Here is a 22,452-nt window from a genome sequence, read left to right on the forward strand (position 1 = left end):
GGCCAAAGCTAACACTGTGCTGCTCCTATGCAATGAGTCACTGCTCCCCACCCCCCGCCGTTCCTGTCAGTCCCGTCAAAGGGTTGTTTTATTCGCTTCTCAAGCCTTCCAAAAACATTTGGAATCTGCACAAAAGAAGAAATATGAAACTTTCAAGCAGTGATAAGAAGTTCTAAGCTTCGGCCCCAGGGTTTTCTTTGCAACTCTGGCTGGAGTTTCTGTCACCACACTCAGGTGTGTTTCAGAACTCCCGAGGCCATGGGAGACCCAGCTACATCCCAGGAGCTCCAGCAGGTGCTCCAAGACACCGGCCCTTGAAAACATCCCAAATACACACGAAAACAATATATATGTTGTCCCACTTTCAAATAACAGAATAAGTCTCACTGATTCTTTGCAAAGTTAAAGCAGAAGGGCAATCCCTGCAAAGCATTGCAGCCGTTGGGTAACTTGGCTTAACAGTGCGCAGTTGGTCAACAAGTTAACATTTTGGTCAATTTCCTGTCAGTTTTCACTGTGTATTTTTACTAGTGAGACACATTCTGGAGTTGGAAAGAAGAAAGCCAGGGCTCTGGTGGAATCCATACACCCACTCCCAAGTGAGTCCTTCCCATCACCACACCAAGATCACAACTGTGGCAGATCCTGGCTTCTGCTTAAATAATTGCAAATAGGGATGAGAACACTCTCCTTTGAGTGTAGTCTTTGTCACCGCAAACTGGAGGAAAGTGAACAATGCATCCTGGGGGCTGTGGTCACCAACACTTTATTCCCTCTGAATCGGGGTCCATTTCACTAGTCTCTCACCACATCACACCCCCACCGCCATCCTTGGTCAAAGAGCCCATCTGCCAGGCTGCAGTTAACACTAAACAACTAGCCCAAACGATGTTGCTCAGTGGTTGAGCATCGACCTATGAACCAGGACATATGGTTTGAGTCCCCCAACATGGTTCGATTTCCCATCAGGGCACATGCCCTGGTTTGGGGCTCAACCCCCAGTAGGGGGCGTGCAAGAGGCAGCCAATCAATGATTCTCTCTTATCATTGATGTTTCTATCTCTCCCTTCTTCTCTGAAATCAATTAAAAACATATTTTTTTAAAAATGAAACAACTAACTCTACTTTCCTTTTGTTCACTGAAGGCACAGGCAGTGACTGATCAATAAATCCTCTGATCAGCATGAGAGTGCCTGTTATCACACCCAGGTGAGAAAAATCTGGCCAAGCCAAACACTTGAAAGTTTTCCTTGATTTGCAGGGACTTATTGATGCCCCGCCTCCTCCCATGACCACTTGCAGCAATCCGTGACGGAGGGACTCTTGAATAGGCTTTTAGAAATCCTGAAAGGACCTCACAGGCCTGCATTCCCAGGTTGCAAACCCCTTAAGAATCCAAAGACTCCAAGTTGAGAGACAAAACCTAGAGTACATGAAAATCAAAACGTAAAGAAATTTTACCCAGGATGATTGATATCCTGAAGTACAGAAAACTCCTCCTCTAAGGAATTTTCATAAGTACCACCTGAAATTTAAGCAAACCATGGAACAATTTGCCATTGACTATTTACACTTATGCCAACTGCCCATAAAATGCCTCTCCTGCTTTGCAAGGGCAGAAAGCAAGAACAAATGACCTATTTAGACCTGAGATTTCCCGGCGTAGCGCAAGGCAGGAGACTAAAATGCAATGCAATGATGCTGAAGTTGAAAGAGCTGATTGAGTGAATTGGGTTTTGCTTTTTTTTTTTTTAACATGCATATCCAACGTTAGAGCTAAAACGTCAGAATGGCAGGCATCCTTCACTGCTTTTACTTATGAAGCAACCAGAATGCAGATTTCCCCACTAATCTACTGCACATTTTCACGGTGTGATTATGCAGCACTGCGAATGCATCTTTTTGGCACAATCTGTCGGCCTGCCTTCACTTTTGGGTGGCTGTCAGTGATGCCGTTGTAATAATAAATACAATAGAGTGAATCTGGGGTCCCTCACTCCGGCTTTCAGAAATGTGCTAACTTATCCCATATTCTCACTGGGCTCTAAACCCTCCACCCTATCTGATTTTGCACAGATGTTCAAGAAGAAATGTGTTTTTTTCTTTAAATGAACGTCAAGGGCCTGGCAAAGTACTGTACCAAAAAAAAAAAAAGCCAAAGTCAGCACTGTGTTGAAAAGCTGATTATTAGCTCACTTCCTTCTCTCTCCAGTTCCTCCACTTCCAAAAAAGTAAACATGGAAACTATCACACTAGCCCAAGGTCTTTAAAAAACCAGGCAGGTTATAGGTAGTTTTTCTCTATTCCTTTATGCTGAACTTTAAAAAGCCCTTAGTACTGTGGGTATATGAAGGATGCTTTGCTAGAGGCAGCCCTGGGCTCTCATTCTTTTGGCTACAATCCCTGGGGAGGTGAGGTCATGGGGAAATTCCGGGGGGGTCACAGAAGCACTGAGTGACACTGGTAAAGTAGCCTGAGACCAGTCCCATCTCCTGTACCAACCCCCATGGCACCCTATTTTCAGAGCCTTGCTTATTCGCCCATTTCCCCCTCCTTCCCATCACTTCCCCCCGGTGGCCACCAAGCACTCCCTAAGCAGCCAAAATTAAACCTATAGCCTGGTGTCTGCTGGATTCCTCCTCAGAACCGCCTCATTCATGGCTCATCAGAACTAGGACTCTCAGACTTGTTCCCACCCCACCCCACGGAACAGCACGGAGCAGAGGAAACACAGCAGGATCTCCAAGTTCCAAGTTGTCAGAGGCATCTTCCTTTTGTTCCACCCAGCAGAGAACTGCTGAACCGAAGTGAGGTTGGCCAGCATCCACAGAGAGAGTGAAAAATCTGTGGTCAAGAGATTTATTTAAAAAAAAAACAAAAAACAAAAAAAACCCAGCTCTCGGCGTCCAACCTAGTTCGCGGCACAAAGGTCTAAACGCACCAAGAAGGTTGGAATCGTCGGTAAATATGGGACCCGTTATGGCACCTCCCTCAGGAAAATGGTGAAGAAAATTGAAATCAGCCAGCACGCCAAGTACACCTGCTCCTTCTGTTGGAACACCAAGATGAAGAGGCGAGCCGTGGGGATCTAGTACTATGGTTCCTGCATGAAAACAGTCGCTGGTGGCGCCTACACCTACAGCACCACTTCTGCCATCACAGTAAAGTCAGCCATCAGAAGACTGAAGGAATTGAAAGGCCAGTAGCAGCTCCACAGTTTGAAACATTGCGAGCCTATAATAAATGGGTTAATTTATATTTTTTTTTAAAAAAAGAACAAACCGTATTTAATTTCTGTGGGACAGTGAGAAAGACAAGATGGAAAAATGTGACTGAGTGAGCGTGCAGATACATGCAGAGGTACAGGTATGTTTAACAGCAAACCTATCATATAACAAATCATATGTATTCTCTTCGACTCATCCATAAATACTGGACTGAATCTGCACCCTTGGAAAATGAAAATTTTCAATAATTTTTTAACAATTTAGGTCTGGCACTATTACTGCTTCTACAGTAATTTTTTTTTATCATCTTCTACTGGACCTTGGCAAAAAAAAGTGAACTTGCAGTTGAACATGGCAGATAAAGTCACATGCCTGCATCACTTCTCCCTCCAAAAATCCTACCAAAGTGACAGGACACCTAACTTTTTAAAGGAACAAAACAATATATAGCAGCAGAGACAAGAGCAGACAAGACATTTAACTGACTACTTGGATGATGGGAAGCAGAGAGCAGGAAGTGATGATTTATATCCTAAAGGATGTTCAGAGGGATTCCACCAAATAGGGCATTTCCCACCCTTCTCCCTGGGAGGCTCCTGCTGAAGGGAAGGGTGAGGGGTGGAGTGGAAAAGAGGATGCAAATCAGATACAAAGGGATGGACCTTGGGACCCAGCTCCCCTCCCCATCTGCTCCAATTGCCAATGAAGAGGTTTATTATCCAAAGAAGCTGAAGGATAGGACTGAATATCCAAGAGTAGTATTTTGTTCTACTTATTTTTTGTCACAATTGGATCTCTTCAGGGTGTCAACTGAGATAAAGGTGCCTTGCTCCCTCCTGTCTGCCCACACGCTCCATCCTGAGCAAAGACACTGATAAAATCTTTAACCTAACCTTTAAGCGGTGGTCTTCAGGCACAACAGGTTGAATTCAAATATATGTGTCTTTCCTTTGAGATTGTCCTCAACTTTTCCCCATTCCAATAGATTCCTTCTCTCTTTTTGCTCCTCTGCAAGCAGACACACTTATCAATGGCCTTCTTTCTGCCTTCGTGCCTTTTTATACCATTTCCTGTTGTCGTTTATGGAGTGCTTTCTCACATCTCAACTCCTTCAAGAAGTATCCTCGGTTCAACTCATATCTTGTTCTCAAAACCAATCCCGCTATCTTCCTACACAGATTAATAAATGACTTTCTCACCTTCCCAGACACTCAAGCCAAAACTTTGGAGTCACTTTTGTTTCTCCCTTTCCAGAATCCCCTGCATCTAATCACTCTTAAAACAAACAAACAAACAAAAAAGCAAAGAAGTTAAGCCAGGGAGATCAGAAACTCACATAACACCAGGCACAATGAAAATGAGTGATATGATTCAGGTCTGAAAATGCTGCAAGAGGTGGTGGGAGGTAAGGAAGAGTATACTTGCTCCCCATGGGACCCCAGTCCCGTTCCTCCATCCTGCTTCCAGAATACTCAGCTTATCCCAGGCAAGGCTGGTGGAATTATTCTCCGGAGAATCTGAATGCACACATATTGACATTGGAGGGTTTCTTCCAACAAAAAGACCAGTTGCTGCTTCATCACTTTAAAGAAAAATTAACAGTTGACAAGCCCTGTCCACATATCTGATTTTTTGTTCCTTACTCTTAATATTTGCTCTTAATAAACAGCCAAGAATAAGCAAACATGTAAGGAAAATCTACAAAATGAAAGTTGGGGCCAAAACACAGAGGGGGAAAGCATTCTGAAAGCAGGCAGACCTTACAGGAAGCAGAAGGGGAAAAATTCCTTTAATCTAGAATTAATATCCCCAGAGAGAATACCATGTCTCAAAATATAGGGAGAGATGCTATGAAAAAAGGGCAAGAGCTCTTAGGAATTAACATATAGATAACTGAACTTTGTGTTTCTATAGTTAGTTGGCTAATTTGAGGAAATTTCGTAGAAAGTTGGGCAAAAAATAAATACACAGAAATGTTAAACGGTAAGTAGGACATCTTCTACAAGGTCAAATAATCAAATAAGAGAATTACAGAAAGATTTTTTTTTAAAAATGTGTTTTTTTCCTCAAGAAATATCCCAGAGCCCTAGCCAGTTTGGCTCAGTGGATACAGCACTGACTTACAGGATTGAAGAGTCCCAGGTTTGGTTCCGGTCAAGGACACGTGCCTGGGTTGCTGGCTCAATCCCCCGCAAGGGGCGTGCATGAGGCAGCCGATCAATGATTCTCTCTCATCATTGATGTTTCTATCTCTCTCTCCCTTCCTCTCTGAAATCAATAAAAAAAAATTCTTTTAAAAAAAGGAATGTCCCAGAGTGATAGACAAGGGTCTCCAGATTTAAAAGAAAAGCAAAAGCCCAGCATAAGTAATTTTAAAAGGGCCCACTGAGATATATGCCAAAAATTGTGAAACTTCAAAATATGAGAAATTAAGTGAAGATTCAAAAATGTTTCAGAGAGAAGAGAGAAAATAAATCACACATAAAGGATGCTAGATGACAGCGGAGCAACGTCTTCAAAATTTCAAAGATATTCGTTTCAATTTTTAATTCCACATCTAGTAAAATTATCAAGCAATCCTAAGCAGACATTAAAGACGTTTTTACACGCGAAGAGTTAAAAGAAATTTATTTCCCTTGAACCTTTCTGAGAAAGCTACTGAAGTATGTGTCCTACCACACAATGGCATAAACCATGGTATTAAAGGATATGGAATCCAGAAAAGAGTGAGCCCAGGAAAGGAGACCAGTTAAGGAAAGTCCCTGAATGACGGCTGTATACTAACTAGGGCTAGAGTACAATCCATTCAGACAGGAGTTGGAGGATGGGGATATTGCAGATGTTGCATACAACAGGGAAAAAAGATGAGGGATTGGTTTTTAAAAAAAATGGTAAAAATTAGTTGAAAGAAAATTTACAGGTCTGTTGAAGCTATTTGGAAGAAATTAGCAATGGGCCGAAACCGGTTTGGCTCGGTGGATAGAGCATCGGCCTGCGGACTGAAAGGTTCCAGGTTCGATTCCGGTCAAGGGCATGTACCTGGGTTGTGGGCACTTCCCCAGTAGGAGATGTGCAGGAGGCAGCTGATCGATGTTTCTCTCATCATCGATGTTTCTAACTCTCTCTCTCTCTCCCTTCCTCTCTGTAAAAAATCAATAAAATATATTTAAAAAAAAAAAAGAAATTAGCAATGGGTACATAAAAAAATCAAGTTACACTTTAAGAAATGTGGACTATCTCCAAGAAAATCGAAGTGTTTTTTCGTGTTTTCTTTTGAGGGGGGGCGGGGGCGGGGAGGGTCGTAGGAGGGAAGCAGTGAACACTTTACTCAGTGATACTAACGTCTATAACAACTACTGCATTAACCTAACACTTACTATAACTGCATGGAGGGGGAGGCAGGAGATAAGGGTTCCAATTGCTGTCACTGTCTACAGCAGGAAGTGCCAGGGACCTGGAAGTTTTAACCACTTAAACAGCCTTTCAACTCATCGTCCTGTTTTCAAATCTTCCACCAAAGCTAGAAGGTTTCCCTACACACTGAGGGAGGGGCTCCACCAAAATGCGAGAGAAAATGTGAAAAGAGAAAGACATAGGCTGTAGGAAGTAGATTTCATAAAGAGAAGCAAGGGGATTCCCAGGGTAACGCCAGAGAGATCTCTGATGCTGTCGAGGTCAGAGAGGAACCCAGCCCAGACTGGAGCAGCTCGGAAGACTTCCGACTAAATCTTCTCGCGGATAAAACACAGCCTATCTGAGCAACTGATGAACTGGAATATACTGAAAGGGATTTAGGCATGAAGTGAGAGCAGCCTTGGAATGAATTAGGTAAGTCTACGGAAAATGAAGCAAAGGAAAAGCTAGATAATTATTAACTCCAAAGAAAGCAAAAATGAAAAGCAGCCATGGTATGAACACAAGCCACATGACTCACTGCATGGCTCTGTCATCAACAGTCAAAGCAGAGTATTGCAATAACATGACTGTGAGTACTAAGCTACTAGGAAGTGTGTCTTTTATTCTTGTATAGCTGCACATCATTACCTATTATGATTAGAAAAAAAATAAAGTTAAAGCCCATATTACTCTTTGAAGCAACAGAAATTAAAGAAGCTAAGCATTAAAGTTCTAAGAAAATATGAGATTTTTTAAAATGCTCTGACTTAGGAAGATCTATCTAAACATAACCTAGATTCAGTTGCCATAAAGGAAAAAACTGATAAAAGTACAAAGCCAAAAAGCAAAGTACCAAGCAGGACAGAGCATTCGCAATACATCTGATGAAGAGCTAATCTCCTCCATGTGCCAAGGAACTCTTGCAAATCAGGAAGAAAAATATTTACAGAAAAACGAGCAAGGGACAGGGACAGGTGGCAGATAGACAGCGAAGAAAATCCACGTGGTGTGCCAACAATGAAATGGTGTACACTCCCAACTAGTAATAAGAAAGATGCAAAATGTGTACAGTCCCAACTAGTAATAAGAAAGATGCAAAATGACAATTAAGAAAAACTGGCCTCTGACTGATGAGATTAGGAAAGGTGAAAACTTTAACAGGCAGTTAACCACCATGATGAAGGGACTCTGGACCCAGCCTGCCTAGTTCACAGGCCACTTACTAAGTGTGGCCTGCGGGCAGGTTACGTCCTGTCTGTTGCCTCGGTTTCCTCATCTGGAAGGCTATGACAATGAGAGTACCTCTATGTATTGCTCTAAAGATTAAACAATATTTGTAAAGCACTTGAAACAGTTCCTAGCACAAAGTAAGCACTACATAAGAGTTCTTGAAACAAACAAGTATAAACTCTTGGAAGATAACATGGCAATATCTATCTATGTTAAAAACAAATACACCCTTTGACCACAGATCCCACTTCACTTTTTGAATTTATATTTCAAACAGACTAACAAAAAGACATCAAGGATCTTCACTGCAGCATTGTTTGTTAACAGCAAAATATCCTAAAGGAACCTACGTGTCTATCAAAAGGGCAACTTTACAGATAATTAAAGGCACCCCTATAAAATGGGATATTATATGCCACTAAAAAGAATGAGGCAGATCTGTATATACCCATGGTCGGCAAACTACGGCTCGCGAGCCACATGTGGCTCTTTGGCCCCTTGAGTGTGGTTCTTCCACAAAATACCACGTGCGGGCACGCACGTACAGTGCGAATGAAACTTGGTGGCCCATGTGCAGAAGTCAGTATTTTGTGGAAGAGCCACACTCAAGGTGCCAAAGAGCCGCATGTGGCTCGTGAGCCGCAGTTTGCCGACCACTGGTACCAATACAGAACAATCTTCAGGGTGTATTAAGTGAAGAGAACAAAATTCAACACTATGCAGTGTGTGCTGCCATTGTGTTGTCTATGCATAAACTATTTCTGGGATAGTTTTTTTTAATGGTGAAGATTATCATATAATGCTCCTACCAGGGGTGTTTTAATGGGTAAGAATCATGAAAGAGTCTTTCCAAAGTGGTAAAAAAGTCTCTTCCCTTAAAGAGAGTAAACTTTTCCCATGTAACTTTATTTTCACTATTTACTTAACAAATCTTGTTCCCACAGCATTGCATTAAAACAAACTTCAGCCCTGGCCAGGTGGCTCAGTTAGTTGGAGCATCATCCTATACACCAAAAAGGTTAAGGGTTTGATTCCGGGCCAAGGCACATACCTAGGTGTCTATGGGAGGCAACCGATCAATGTTTCTCTCTCACGTCGATGTTTCTCTCTTTCTCTCTCTCTCTCTCTCTCTCTCTCTCTCTCTCTCTCTCTCTCCCTCCCTCCCTCCCTCCTCTCCCTCCCTCCTTCTTTCTCTCTCTCCCTCTCCCTCTCTCTCTCTCCCTCTTTTTCCCCCTCCCTCCCTCCTCTCTCTAAAATCAATAAACATATATCCTTGGGTGAGGGTTTAAAAACTTCAAATGGCCTTGAACTCTGAATTAGTGGGGTTTAAAACCAAAACATGTTGGCGCACATGTGCAGTGGTGTGCTCACAATACCTATTAATATTTCAATAGTTACAAGTCCTCTTAAAACACTGATGTTTCTTTCAAGTCTATGTTTCCTTTTCTTTAATATCAGCATAATGTGCCAAATTCCAACTGTAAGTTTTTTTTAAGATAATTAAAAATAATTCAAAAATAGACTCAAGAATTTTAAACCACATTACACATCACAGTATTTTGGAGACGAATGATAAGATTAAAGGGATATCATTCACTTTGGACAAAACCTAACTGCTGAACACCTGTTCGAGCAGACTGGCTCTATTTCCGAGAGATGGAGACTTCCCCCTCACAGGGAAATACACTTTAGTGACTGAGGAGGATGCTACAATAGTAATGAAGAATGCTACATAATTCTTAAAACAATTAATAAAGTAAGCGTGTTTCCTATTAAACAAAAACCTCAGCTCTATAACAGATTAATAATGCCTCCACTGGATTCCCGGCAGTCGGCAAACATGCATACAAAGCGAAGGCCACAGATGTGTCACTCTGTTGGATAATCAAATACAAATCAAAAGAGTACAGAGATTCAATTAGGAAAAATCAAGAGACTTTGACTTCAGCATAAATCAACCAAGAGCAAGACTTTCTGGCTCTTTTGGTCTCAAAATGAAATACTCTCACCCCATTCTCAAAAAAAAAAAAACCATCCCTGAAATGCTGCCTAGGGGTGTCAGAGTCCAGATGTTCACCCAGCCCCCTTAAGTTTTAACAAATGGAATGCCCTCGCAAGTGACCAAGGTGGCCAGAAAATCAACAATCATGGTGGCAAATACCCTTTCTTCCCCCCTCTCCCCCACAATCTTCAACGCTATCAGGTGTACTGTGCACTGAAAGTGAGACAATTTACTGGAGTAGTTGCCAACAGCATTACTTATAGAATCGAGCAAAATGGTCATTTACTCAGAGTTCAAGTGAAGAGAGGCAATCAGAGGTATTGGAAGAGGCCATGCGAGGCTGAATTCATAGGTAGTAATGCAGGATATCGTAGTCTTCAGAAAGTAACTCTTTTCCTCAAAATGAATATTTGTGTTTAAGATCTGGAAGCACCTCATTTGCATGGCACCTCAGTCCTTCCGGAAACACTGTTAAAGAATCTCTAATGTTACAGCTGCTAAGCAGGGTGCACCTGAGAGGTTAAAATGAAATCCAGAAGCTAAAGGTCGGGGTTTCTAAAGTGGATGAGCAGTGTCTAAGAGGTGGATGATGTATAAATTTAGATTTGGATCAGCTGGTGACTACAAATTCAGAGCTCTCACAAACAGCTGGTGAAGTCAGCCGAGGTTTGAGAAGTCCAAGGTAATTTTACCAAGAAGCCCCAAAAGGGGTCTTATTTTCCTTCATTCAACGAAGACTTAGTGACCACCGACAATGGGCCATGGCCGGTACTAGGCAGTAGTTACACAGAAGTGAACGAAATAAGCCAGCGTCCTCAGGTCCGCAGGGCAGAGGCGCTTTTCCCAGCACACACACTGAGAAGGCAGGTGAGTTCCCCATTCTCCCCGCCCCTCACATGGAAACCCTGCACCACTCTGCACTGCAGCCCCCAAGCCGGCTGTGCCCCCAGGGGTTCTAACTGCCAGAGCATCCATCAGAATCAGGTGTTTCCTCGAACATTCCAGACTGTCCTGGAATGTCTATTTTCTAACTCCTGAGGAAGGCTAACACTTCTAATAAAAAATGGCTCCCAAACCCACCTCCAAAGCTCATTGAGGAATAAAAAGCCAGTGATTAAAATAAAAATAAAAAACAGGAGGGTGGAGTCTTGATAGCCCCTAAATCCCTCTAAACACATTCTGGGAACTCTCCACATGGTAAATATTCAGAAAGCAAGTCATCTGGGGACCACCCCTCCCCACGGCGGGCTCAGCGGCATTCCTCTGAGAAAAGGTCAACAGGAAATGACCTCACAAGACCTTCACCCTTAATCGCATTAATATAAGGATAACCAAGCAACATTAAGGAGAAGGAAATGCACGAAACATACGTACAATGTATTACAAATTGGAAAAATCCAGATTGTGAAGGAGGATATTAATCTTAATTAATAATGTCTCACAAATCTCCTACACAATATTAAATGTGCAGATAGATGCCATTCTAGGTTCATGGACATGGCAAGAACTGCCATCATTTTTCCTTAAAAGATATGAAACACTACTCTCGTGTGTTGTGTTATCCAAACCACCAAATGGTCAATACCAAGCAGATGTCCTGCACAATCACCTTAGAAGGAGAGGTAAAATTCACGACAATTTAGCTGCAGGATTGACACCCATAATCAACTATCTAAAGGCCTTCAAACATTTCATCTCTCACAGTGATTTGATATGAACATTAAGTCACTTTCCACATAATTAACAGGTAGAAACCCCTTTTCTCATAGATAATGTTTAAATGGCAAATGAAAATAAAGTCTTCCAATAAATGTATCGGTCAAGATGCTTTGGATGGCAGTGACAGAATTAGAAAGTAAGTAAATTTATTGTTCAGTGCACTAAGTGCAGAGTCGCATTACTTAATATACTACAATTACTATTATTTAGTATACTAGAGGCCTGGTGCACGAAATTCGTGCACGGGGCGGGGGGGTTGTCCCTCAGCCCAGCCTGCACCCTGTCCAATCTGGGACCCCTCAAGGGATGATCCTGGTGGGATTGGGCCTAAACGGGCAGTCGGACATCCCTCTCACAATCCAGGACTGCTGGCTCCCAACCATTCGACTGCCTGCCTGCCTGATTGCCCCTAACTGCTTCTGCCTGCCAGCATGATCACCCCCTAACCACTACCCTGCCAGCCTGATCGACGCCTAACTGCTACCCTGCCAGCCCAACTGCCCCTAACTGCCCTCCCCTGCAGGCCTGGTCCCCCCCAACGCTCCTCCCCTGCAGGCCTTGTCCCCCCCACAACTGCCCTCCCCTGCAAGCCTTGTCCCCCCCCAACTGCCCTCCCCTGCAGGCCCGGTCATCCCCAACTGCCCTCCCCTGCAGAGCTGGTCACCACCAACTGCCCTCCCCTGCAGCCCCGGTCACCCCCAACTGCCCTCCCCTGCAGGCCTGGTCCCCCCCAACGCTCCTCCCCTGCAGGCCTTGTCCCCCCCACAACTGCCCTCCCCTGCAAGCCTTGTCCCCCCCAACTGCCCTCCCCTGTAGGCCTTGTCCCCCCTACAACTGCCCTTCCCTGCAGGCCTTGTCCCCCCCCCCCAACTGCCCTCCCCTGCAAGCCTTGTCCCCCCTAACTGCCCTCTCCTGCAGGCTCAGTCACCCCTAACTGCCCTCCCCTGCAGGCCTGGTCCCTCCCACAACTGCCCTCCCCTGCAGGCCTGTATCCCCCTAACTGTCCTCCCCTGTAGGCCTGCTCATCCCCAATTGCCCTTCTCTGCCAGCCTGGTTGTCCCCAACTGCCCTCTCCTGCAGGCCTGGTCACCCCTAACTGCCCTCCCCTGCAGGTCTGGCCCCCCCAACTGCCCTCTCCTGCAGGCCTGTATCCCCCTAACTGCCCTCCCCTGCAGGTCTGGTCCCCCCAACTGCCCTCCCCTGCAGGCCTGTATCCCCCTAACTGCCCTCCCCTGCAGGCCTGTATCCCCCTAACTGCTCTCCCCTGCAGGCCTGTATCCCCCTAACTGCCCTCCCCTGCAGGCCTGTATCCCCCTAACTGCCCTCCCCTGCAGGCCTGTATCCCCCTAACTGCCCTCCCCTGCAGGCCTGTATCCCCCTAACTGCCCTCCCCTGCAGGTCTGGTCCCCCCAACTGCCCTCCCCTGCAGGTCTGGTCCCCCCAACTGCCCTCCCCTGCAGGCCACCTTTGACTACATGGGGGCGGCCATCTTGTGTGTTGGGGTGATGGTCAACTTGCATATTGCCTCTTTATTAGGTAGGATAAGCTCCCAGCTCAGGAAGATCAGAGTCAATGATGCCCACAAGGACTCTGGTTCCATCTTCCAGCCTCATCCTCGTCTTCACCTGAAGGCTAGTCACAGCATGGCTGCTACAGTACCAGGTGCCATATCCAGTCTAGTCATTGGGTCTCTTTTTAAGAGCAGAAACATTCCCCAGAACCCCCTTCCAAGACTTCTCAGGTGCTGGAGGCTCCTGGGAAGGATCTTCCTTCAGGACAAAAGGAGCTTGAAGAAGCCTGTGCGGTGATTAACCTGACAACACCACATGTTTGCAAGTGTGAAGCTTGGAGTTGCAGTAACCATCTATATATATAAAGAGCCAGGGGCTGTCACATCCAAAACAACCGAACGGACAACCACACAGGCTGAGTGGAGCGACAAGGCTGGCAGGGGGGTTAGTGAGGGACAACCAAATGACTGAGCAGCAGGCTGCATGGGACGACCAGGCTGGCAGGGGGGCAGTGAGGGGCGACCAGGCTGGCAGGGGGGTTAGTGAGGGACAACCATATGACTGAGCAGCAGGCTACGTGGGACGACCAGGCTGGCGGGGGGGCAGTGAGGGACGACCAGGTCGGCAGGGGGCACAGTTGGCAGCAACCAGGCAGGCGGGGGGGGGGGGGCCGTTGGGGGCAACCAGGCCGGCAGGGGGGGCAGTTAGGGGCAATCAGGCAGGCAGGCAGGTGAACAGTTAGGAGCCAGCCATCCCGGATTGTGAGAGGTATGTCCGGCAGTCAACATCCCCTGAGGGGTCCCGGATTGGAGAGGGTGCAGGCTGGGCTGAGGGGACCCCACCCCACTCCCTGTGCACGAATTTCATGCACTGGGCCTCTAGTCCTATATAATAAAAACCTAATATGCAAATTGACTGAATGGTGGAACGACCGGACGCTATGACATGCACTGACCACCAGGGGGCAGATGCTCAATGTAGGGGCTGCCCCCAGCCCACAAGCCCCAGGCCAGCCAATAACTTGCCCAAACATCCCAAAGATGCATGATGCAGAAGGGCAGATGACTGGTTTCAATGGCTACATGCCCAATCCTTGTTCCCTTTGATACCGTCCTCTAACTTCCATATTCTAAAATAGCATAGGGTTTCATTACAAAATTTTAATTCAAACTAACCAATATTTATTTACCTTCTATGGGTAAAAGAAACAAAAATTAGGAAAACATACTTTCTGCCCTGACAATGATTGTTATTTGGTTCAGAAACTGAGAATACACAGATAATAAGATAGCACTACTGCTAAAATAGAGGAGCTATAAAATACAAAGCCTTTTACAACCACCTACATGAGTTACTCTTTTTAGAATGTAAAATTTTGTTTTTACCCAGGACCTCATTTTTTTATTGATTTCAAAAATATTTCTTTCCCATAGTCCTTCTGGTGTGCTAAAGGACAAACACACTCAATTTAAAATTTTAGAAATCTATTTGATCAGAATTTTAAACACCTATGTCCCCAAACTTTCAAAATAGCAAGCTGTTTTTTTCTTCATTTTTCGTCTTTTCAACTCATTTGTAGTTACAAAAGAACAAAACTGATCCATCACCCTCAAGTATAGTTAAATAGTCTGATCTCTTGAACAGACCAATACTAGTCTATGCCTTACATGCAAAAATGTGCTATTTTTCAGCCCTAACTGGTTTGGCTCAGTGGCTAGAGCGTCGGCCTGCGTACTGAAGGGTCCTGGGTTTGATTCCGGTCAAGGGCACATACCCACGTTTCGGGCTTGATCCCCAGAATCAGGTGTGTAGGAGGCAGCCGATCAATGATTCTCTCTCATCATTGATGTTTCTATTTCCCTCCCTCTTACTTCCTCTCTGAAATCAATAAAAATCTTTTTTTAATGTGTTCTTTTTCAAAGTTGAATAATGCCCTAACCTTTAATAACTTCAATAATTAAACCATGTACAATGTTTTCCTAATAACTTTTACTCTGCAAAGGATACCATTAAAAAATGAAAAAGTTAAAAAAATAAGATGACAGCCCTGGCCGTTTTGGCTCAGTGGATAGACTGAAGGGTCCCAGGGTCGATTCCAGCCAAGGGCACATGCCTGGGTTGTGGGTTCGATCCCCAGTAGGGGGCGTGCAGGAGGCAGCCAATCAATGACTGATTCTCTCTCATCATTGATGTTTCTATCTCTCTATCCTTCTCCCCTCCTCTCTGAAATCAATAAAAATGTATTTTTAAAAAAATAAGATGACATTATGTACAGCTTACTGTATGTCAATTATACTCAAAAGCTATATAAAGCAATCAGACAAAAAAGTTAAAGATACAAACAATATAACAGACACTTAACCACAAATATATAAATGGTTAATGAGCACATGAAAAGCCATCATGAGTCATCAGGGAAATATAAAATTGAACAATGAGATTCCACTACACATCCAGCAAGTAGAATGGTTAAAATGAAAAACACTGACAATTTCAAGTGTTAGTGAGGATTACAGTAACTGGACCGTTCTCACTGCTGGTGGGATGTAAAATGACACATACACTTTGGGGGGGGGGGGGGGGGCGGGGAATGACAGCAGTTTCTTTAAAGTTAAGCATACACCCATTACAAGACCCATCACTAAAAATGAAAACGGATCACACAAAGACTGTTCACAAATGTTCACAGCAGCTTTATTCATGATAGCCAGACTGGAAACAACCAGAAAGGCCAAAAGTGACTAGATAATCAAATCGTAACATATCCAGACACTGAAAACTACTGAGCAAGACAAAGTAATAAACTGATTAAGAGGGCGAGAGGAAGGAGGGAGATGGAATAGAAGGAAAGGAAAAAGGAATAAAAGTAAAGGAGAAAAAATAAGTTATACCTAGCCAGTGGTCAGCAAACTCATTAGTCAACAGAGCCAAATATCAACAGTACAACAATTGAAATTTCTTTTGAGAGCCAAATTTTTTAAACTTAAACTATATAGGTAGGTACATTGTTATTAACTTAATTAGGGTACTCCTAAGGCTTAGGAAGAGCCACACTCATGGGGCCAAAGAGCCGCATGTGGCTCGCCAGCCGCAGTTTGCCCACCACGGACCTAGACATAGTGAAAGTGCAGAATATCAAAGAATTCTAAAAGGAGCCGGAGAGAAAAAAAAAACAAAAACAGGCTATTTACAAAAAACAATTAGCCTGCCAGCCAACCAGCCAACACAACATGGCAGCAACAACAATGGAACCAAAAGACAGCTTACTGATACAGGAAAAACAATCCAGAATTGCACACTCAGGTAATCTACCATTCCAGAACAGAGATATGTAAAGGCACACAAAAACTGAGGTTGTCACCAAGACATGCTCACTAACGGAACATCTGAAAAATTCCTCTCAGGAAATAGGAACATCATCACAGAATCAAGTTTCGATGTATAAGAAGGCATGGTGAGCACATTAAATCGATACAGATAAGAACTATACACAACAGCCGAAACCGGTTTGGCTCAGTGGATAGAGCGTCGGCCTGCGGACTGAAAGGTCCCAGGTTCGATTCCGGTCAAGGGCATGTACCTGGGTTGCGGGCATATCCCCAGTAGATGTGCAGGAGGCAGCTGATCGATGTTTCTCTCTCATCGATGTTTCTAACTGTCTATCTCTCTACCTTCCTCTCTGTAAAAAATCAATACAAAAATATTTAAAAAAAAAAAAAGAACTATACACAACAACAACAATTTGAAGGAGGCTAAGAAATGAGAAGGATATATACAAGAACAGGCACTAAAAGGTTAATGGTAGGCTTGTGTAGTACCTGCAGCATTTCAGTTAAGTTTTAATTTCTTCTTCACACTCTTATCGTCTGATTTTTTTAAAAAAAATAAACCTATATCTTTTTACCCAGCTTTAAATTTTTTAATTAGAATGAACAGAAACAAAATCAAATATCAAATTTTCAAATTCCCACAACAGTAACCTACCAGTGCTAATATCAAATTTCCCTTAAAAACCTTAAAGATTTGAAAGGACATCAAAAACTAGGTTTATTTATTCACTCAACAAGTATTCACTAAAGGTTTGCTATGTGCTAGGCACTGCACTACATCCTGAATTAATAAGATGAGAACAAAATAATGGAAGTCATCATGGATTTATGTCTTCTCTGATAAGAAACCTTTATGGAAAACCAAAAGTCTACAAGTAAAGTGAAGTTACTCTTTTGGTAAGGAACATTACTGTAATAGACAAAAAGGTAATAGTTAAGGCAATCTAGTTTGGCCTATGGTTCTTTTGTTTGAAAATGTATGCACAAATACACCCAATTTTACACATGAAATTAATTCAGTGTCAATGATGTACCCTCACATTACTGTAATTGCCAATCTTGCAGTCTGTCTATGATTTCCCACATTACAATAAGAAAGCTGCGGTTCTGCCCTGACCGGTTTGGCTCAATGGATAGAGCATCGGTCTGCGGACTCAAGGGTCCCGGGTTCGATTCCGGTCAAGGGCATGTACCTTGGTTGCAGGCACATCCCCAGTGGGGAGTGTGCAGGAAGCAGCTGATCGATGTTTCTCTCTCATTCATGTTTCTAACTCTGTCCCTCTCCCTTCCTCTATAAAAAATCAATAAAATATATTTAAAAAAAGAAAAGAAAAGAAAGCTGTGGTTCTGAGTTGAGTTGAGTTCATAGGCAGCATGGTTTTAGTCACAGTGGATCTGATGGTCCCTGGCTTATTTCACAAGTTTCAAAAACTTAGAGCACCCTATTTACTATATATCAATTGCTCATTTCTGTGCAAAGTATCCACTTGGCAAAAAACATTGTTAACTGACTTAACCCAGGATAAGGGCAGCCTATACAAGGCCAGTCCCCCCACTTTGTACTAAACATTTCTAGGGGGCCTCTTGATTAAAAACGAAGGTTGTATTTGGCATAAAAGGCCTGGCGAAATCAGTATTTCAAGTAATGTGAACAGAAACCACTGGGCTCTGATCTTCCTGGACATGTGGAAGCGGTTAACACAGTAACCTGGCAGAAACAGGGGGCGCAGGGGCCATGATGAAGTGAGGCCGCAGTAGAAACTCTAACCACTCAAGAGCAAGAAAAGAAATTGATCCACCACTTCCCAGGCTTGGCTAGCCCTCCTTTCGATGGAGAGCAGCAAACAAAAGAAGCGATAGGGACAGCCACAGGAACCTGCAAGCCCACCACCGCTCCTCCCAGGCCGTGGTAACCAACACCTGGGCCACCTGTTCACTCAAAGTAGAAAGAACTCAAGCGACTGTGTTTGGGTTTATATGTGCCCCTCCCTTATCTGTAGCATCTTCAGTTAGAGGGGAAAGTGCTTTCCTCAAAATACCAGGCAGTTCTCTGCAATAAGCAAGGCCAGTTCCAACAGGTGTGTTTCGAACGCTGTCAAAGCACTCCGCCAGGTACCTAGGAATCCATAAAACTTCCCTCATCCTCTGGAAAAGTCACAATGCCACCTTTCCTAGGGAGTGCTCAGCATGCCCACACAGGGCTCCTGTCTTTTCTCCAGTGTTCTCAACTCCTCTAGGATGGAAAAAGGTTTTCTCTTTTGATTTTACCCTCCTCATAAATATGTATCATTTTCCAAATGAATTAAACTCTTCTAAGCTCAATGAATGTTAGAGGATGAATTCCACTTTTTTTTTTTTTGGGGGGGGGGGTACATTTCAATATTCTATTTAATTCTTATCTTTTAAAAAAAGACATTTCCTTGGACAGTTTCTTTCGTGAAAAGAAAAACAAAAACACTGATGAAATCGCTGCCATAAGCCAGAAGAAAAATGTCTAGGATAGGTTTTTAAATTCCTTTGGGTAAATCTGACAATAGAGTAGCATTAATAATATCATATCCACAGAGGAATTAAATCCATGTATAAATTCCAGGAAGAGACACTCTCACTGTGTATGAAAAGGGCATTATAAACCTAACTCCAGAATTCCTGCAGGGACAGAACTCCTAAACGGAAAACCACACCCAATTCACAGGGGGCTTGCTATAGAACCTGAGACCGTGACCGTAGGGGGCACAGCTACACCATCACCAAGTATTTCAAGTTTCCCATCTGAATAAAAGAAACAAGGGAATGTGTGGCTCAATGGTTGAGCATCAGCCTATGAACCAGGAGATCACTGGTTCCATTCCAGGTCAGGGCACAGGCCTGGATTGTGGGCTCTGTCCCCAGTAGGGGATGTGCAGGAGGCAGCCGTTCAGTGATTCTTTCTCATCACTTATGTTTCTCTCTCTCTCTCCCTCTCCCTTCCTCTCTGAAATCAATAAAAATATATATATTAAAAAAAGAAAGAAAGAAAGAAACAAGAGATTCTAGGAAGAACTGGACTGGAAAGGCATCACACTCTCCCCAACACTTCACTCACCACGCCAGCCACTGGCCAATAATGTGTCTATTTATTTTTCCCAGAAGCAGATCTATTAGCCAGACATTCTAAAAACACAAACATTTCGTTGTGCTTGGAGTAACTCCAATATTGGTGCCTTGCTGCAGAACAATGCTGCAGGAATATAAAGTGAGCCATGTGAAGGATGCCCCCACAGATGCAGTGCATGGTCACAAACTGTCATCCCCAGAAGAACCAACCCTTTGGAAAGCAGGGTACACCCCCAGCAAGGGGGGGGGGGGGGCTGTGGAATGAGGGGGGAAAGCCAGACAGAAGACTTCAGACAGTCCCACCTGATCCAAACAATGAGGGCAAACTGTAAGGCAACTCCCCCAAAGCTCTCGGTCAGGACTGACAGGCCTTTCTTCCTCCTCTCCTGTTTAGGCTGAATAGGAAAAGCAAGACAATGCCGGATGGAGGGTGTTTTGAAGTGGGCTTGGCAAGTCACCACGTGCGAAGCACATTGAGCACAACCCAAAGCTGGGCCGGGTGAAGGCGCAGCCTGCTGCGCGGAGGAGATGGGGGTCCGCCAAAGCCATGGCTCTGAGGGAACGAGGAAACAGGCAGGACCAGACTGAGCAGGTCCAACCTGGGAAACGAACAAGAAAGACATTAACAGCAATAATAAAACGAAACAGCCAGAGGCCACGGTGGCTCCCAGAAGGCACCGAGAGCCAGGCTGAGCCCGCTAAACTGTTCCAGATGAGACTCAATCTCAACATCTCAAGGGGCTGATGTGATACTAGGGTCCTCGTTTCTTTGTGAGGCCCGCCTCTCTTCTTTTTTTTTGGGGGGGGGGGGGACCCTGCAAAGGCCCCCACAGCCGCTGCACTCGAACTGCCATAAACAACATCCAGACTCATGATGGTGAACTCCTTTCCCCCTCAAATAAAACACACACATACACACACGCTTAAGGGTCTGGCCAGATGACACAGCTAAAGTTTCCGGAACTTAAATCGTAAAACCACAATCAGAAGTAGTTTTGAAATGCTCACCACAAAAATCTGTGTCCTTTGCTTTAAAAAAAAAAAAGCAAAGAGAAAAAGCACCCTGTTCTCCATAAAGGCAGGAGGAGGTAAAGAGACAGAATCGAACTTAGGCAGTGGGCGTGTTCCTCTTTGTCACCCACCGGGGTCCTGGCGCCGCGCGTGGGAGAGCTGCGGACACCCGGCAGTGCGGGCACCCGCGCCAGCGGCCACCTTCCCGGCCCGCGATCCGCTCCAGGGGCCGAGCTTGCGGCCGGAGGTCCGGAAGCGGCGTCGGGCGCTGTCACGGCGCTGGGTGGGATGGGACGCGGAGGGGGGGAGGGCGCCGCGGGGTGGCGGAGGCGGGAGAGGACGAGCGCGGAGCCCGGCAGGCGGAGGACGCGGAGGTGAGAAGGGTGCAAAGGGCAGCGCGGCGCCCGGAGGCCCCGAGCTCAGCTATTGTTGCGGGGACCGCCCTGGGCCCGCGGGCGCCTCTCCCGCCGGAGCTGGGGCAGCCGGGTCCCACACGCCGCCCGCCTCCTCGGTGAAGGACCCCGAGGGGCCGCGCTCCCACCTCCACCCGCGCCCCCGGTGGGTCGGTTCCAGGCGTCCGGACTCGCACAAGTTGCCGCCCGCCCGCCCCTCCGCGGTCATTGTTCCCCGCGCGCCTCCTACCTCCACGGCGCCGGCGACTCTGGCTCCCACTCCCGGCCTCCGGGCTCAGCCGCTCCGGGCCCCGGCTGCAGAGGGCGCGGCGGCTCCGGGCGTGCGTGCGGCAGGGGCGCTCGGCTATTAATACCCGCGGGCGGCGGCGGCGGCGCGAGCGCGCGATCAGGGCAGGCGGTGGCCGGTCGAGGTCCGAGCCATCAAAGGTGGCGTGGGGCGGAGGGGAGGGCGGAGCAGGCAGGGTGGGTGGGGAGCGTGCTCAGGGTCGCCATGGCCTCCTCGACGCCGGGCCGAACGCCACTCGGGCCGGGAAGAGCGGTACAAAGCGGGCGGTGGCCGCGTCCCCGCCCCGCGCCGCAGCCGAGCGCCCGCAGCCCTGCGCCCGCGCGGGACCCGCCACCTCCGAGGCCGGCGAGCGGGAAGTGAAGGCGGTCGCGCCCCTCCCCGGACCTGGGCCGGCCCCTCGGCGGGGGAAGCAGGGGCGCCGTGCAGCCCGAGCTGCGGGGACCGCGGGAGAGCCACAGCCCCCTCCAGCGTTCAGCCGGCGACCTGCGCGCCCGCACGCCCCGCCCCGCTCTGCCTTGGGGGCAGGTGTTCCCAGAGGCGGCCCGCCCGGAGCGCCCCTCCCCGACCCGGACGCGCACACCTCAGATTTGCGCCTTACTTGGTCCGGTGGCCGGAGCCCGGCTCTCCGCGCTGCGCCACAGAACCGAGCGCTGGGAGCGCTGGGCAGAGCGCTGCGCCACCAGGGACACGCCAGTCCTGCTGCTGTGGTTGGAAATGATATGAGGAGCGTGAGAGGGGCGCGCAGGGACAAAACCAGGAGCCCCTGGGGGGCGATCAGTGGCGCGGGCTCTGCAGGTCACTTGTTGAGGACGTGCAAGGGCGCGCACCGCCCGAGTGCCCACCTGGGACTTTAGATGTTGCGCAGGGAGCGGCGCTTGGCAGGCACCCACGAGGGACTTTTAACCACGGAGGGGCAGTTGCTATCTCCCTCCTCACCCTCCCGGCAGGGCGCAGCGTCCTCCACCCCGGTGAATCCCAGAAACACACACACACACACACACACACACACTCGCCCCCTCTGGGGGAAAGGCGTGAAATATTTTAGAAGCTGGTTTGCAGATTCTTGTTCGCCTTCGGGGTTTCTGGAAGTCGATAAAGGAGGGAGCAAGATTCAGGACCGAGGAGGCAAGACCTAAAGGGGGACAGTCACTGCCCCACCCCAGCTGGGAGCTGCCGCCTTAGCATCCCCCCTTCCTGAGTCCCAGGTCTCACTTGCCCTTGCTGGCGCTGTA

The 22,452-nt window shown here is 46.5% G+C and overlaps 1 protein-coding gene and 1 pseudogene across 4 annotated transcripts in view; one reads left to right on the forward strand and one right to left on the reverse strand.

The window, feature by feature from the left end:
- Window positions 1-21,666, reverse strand: part of FARP1 (FERM, ARH/RhoGEF and pleckstrin domain protein 1) — a 277,592-nt gene extending 255,926 nt beyond the window's left edge. For 3 of the 4 annotated variants that reach the window (XM_036296615.1, XM_036296614.1, XM_036296612.1), the window contains exon 1: window positions 21,164-21,665. The gene's annotated coding sequence lies outside the window, so the exon portion shown is untranslated. Of the gene's footprint in view, window positions 1-21,163 lie in introns of all 4 variants that reach the window. The other variant, XM_036296613.1, reaches the window with a different exon arrangement.
- On the forward strand, window positions 259-3,259 carry LOC118649880 (annotated as a pseudogene).
- Window positions 21,667-22,452: the final 786 nt, after the last annotated feature.

This window comes from Myotis myotis, unplaced genomic scaffold, assembly GCF_014108235.1.
Source record: "Myotis myotis isolate mMyoMyo1 unplaced genomic scaffold, mMyoMyo1.p scaffold_m19_p_3, whole genome shotgun sequence".
NCBI lineage: Eukaryota > Metazoa > Chordata > Mammalia > Chiroptera > Vespertilionidae > Myotis > Myotis myotis.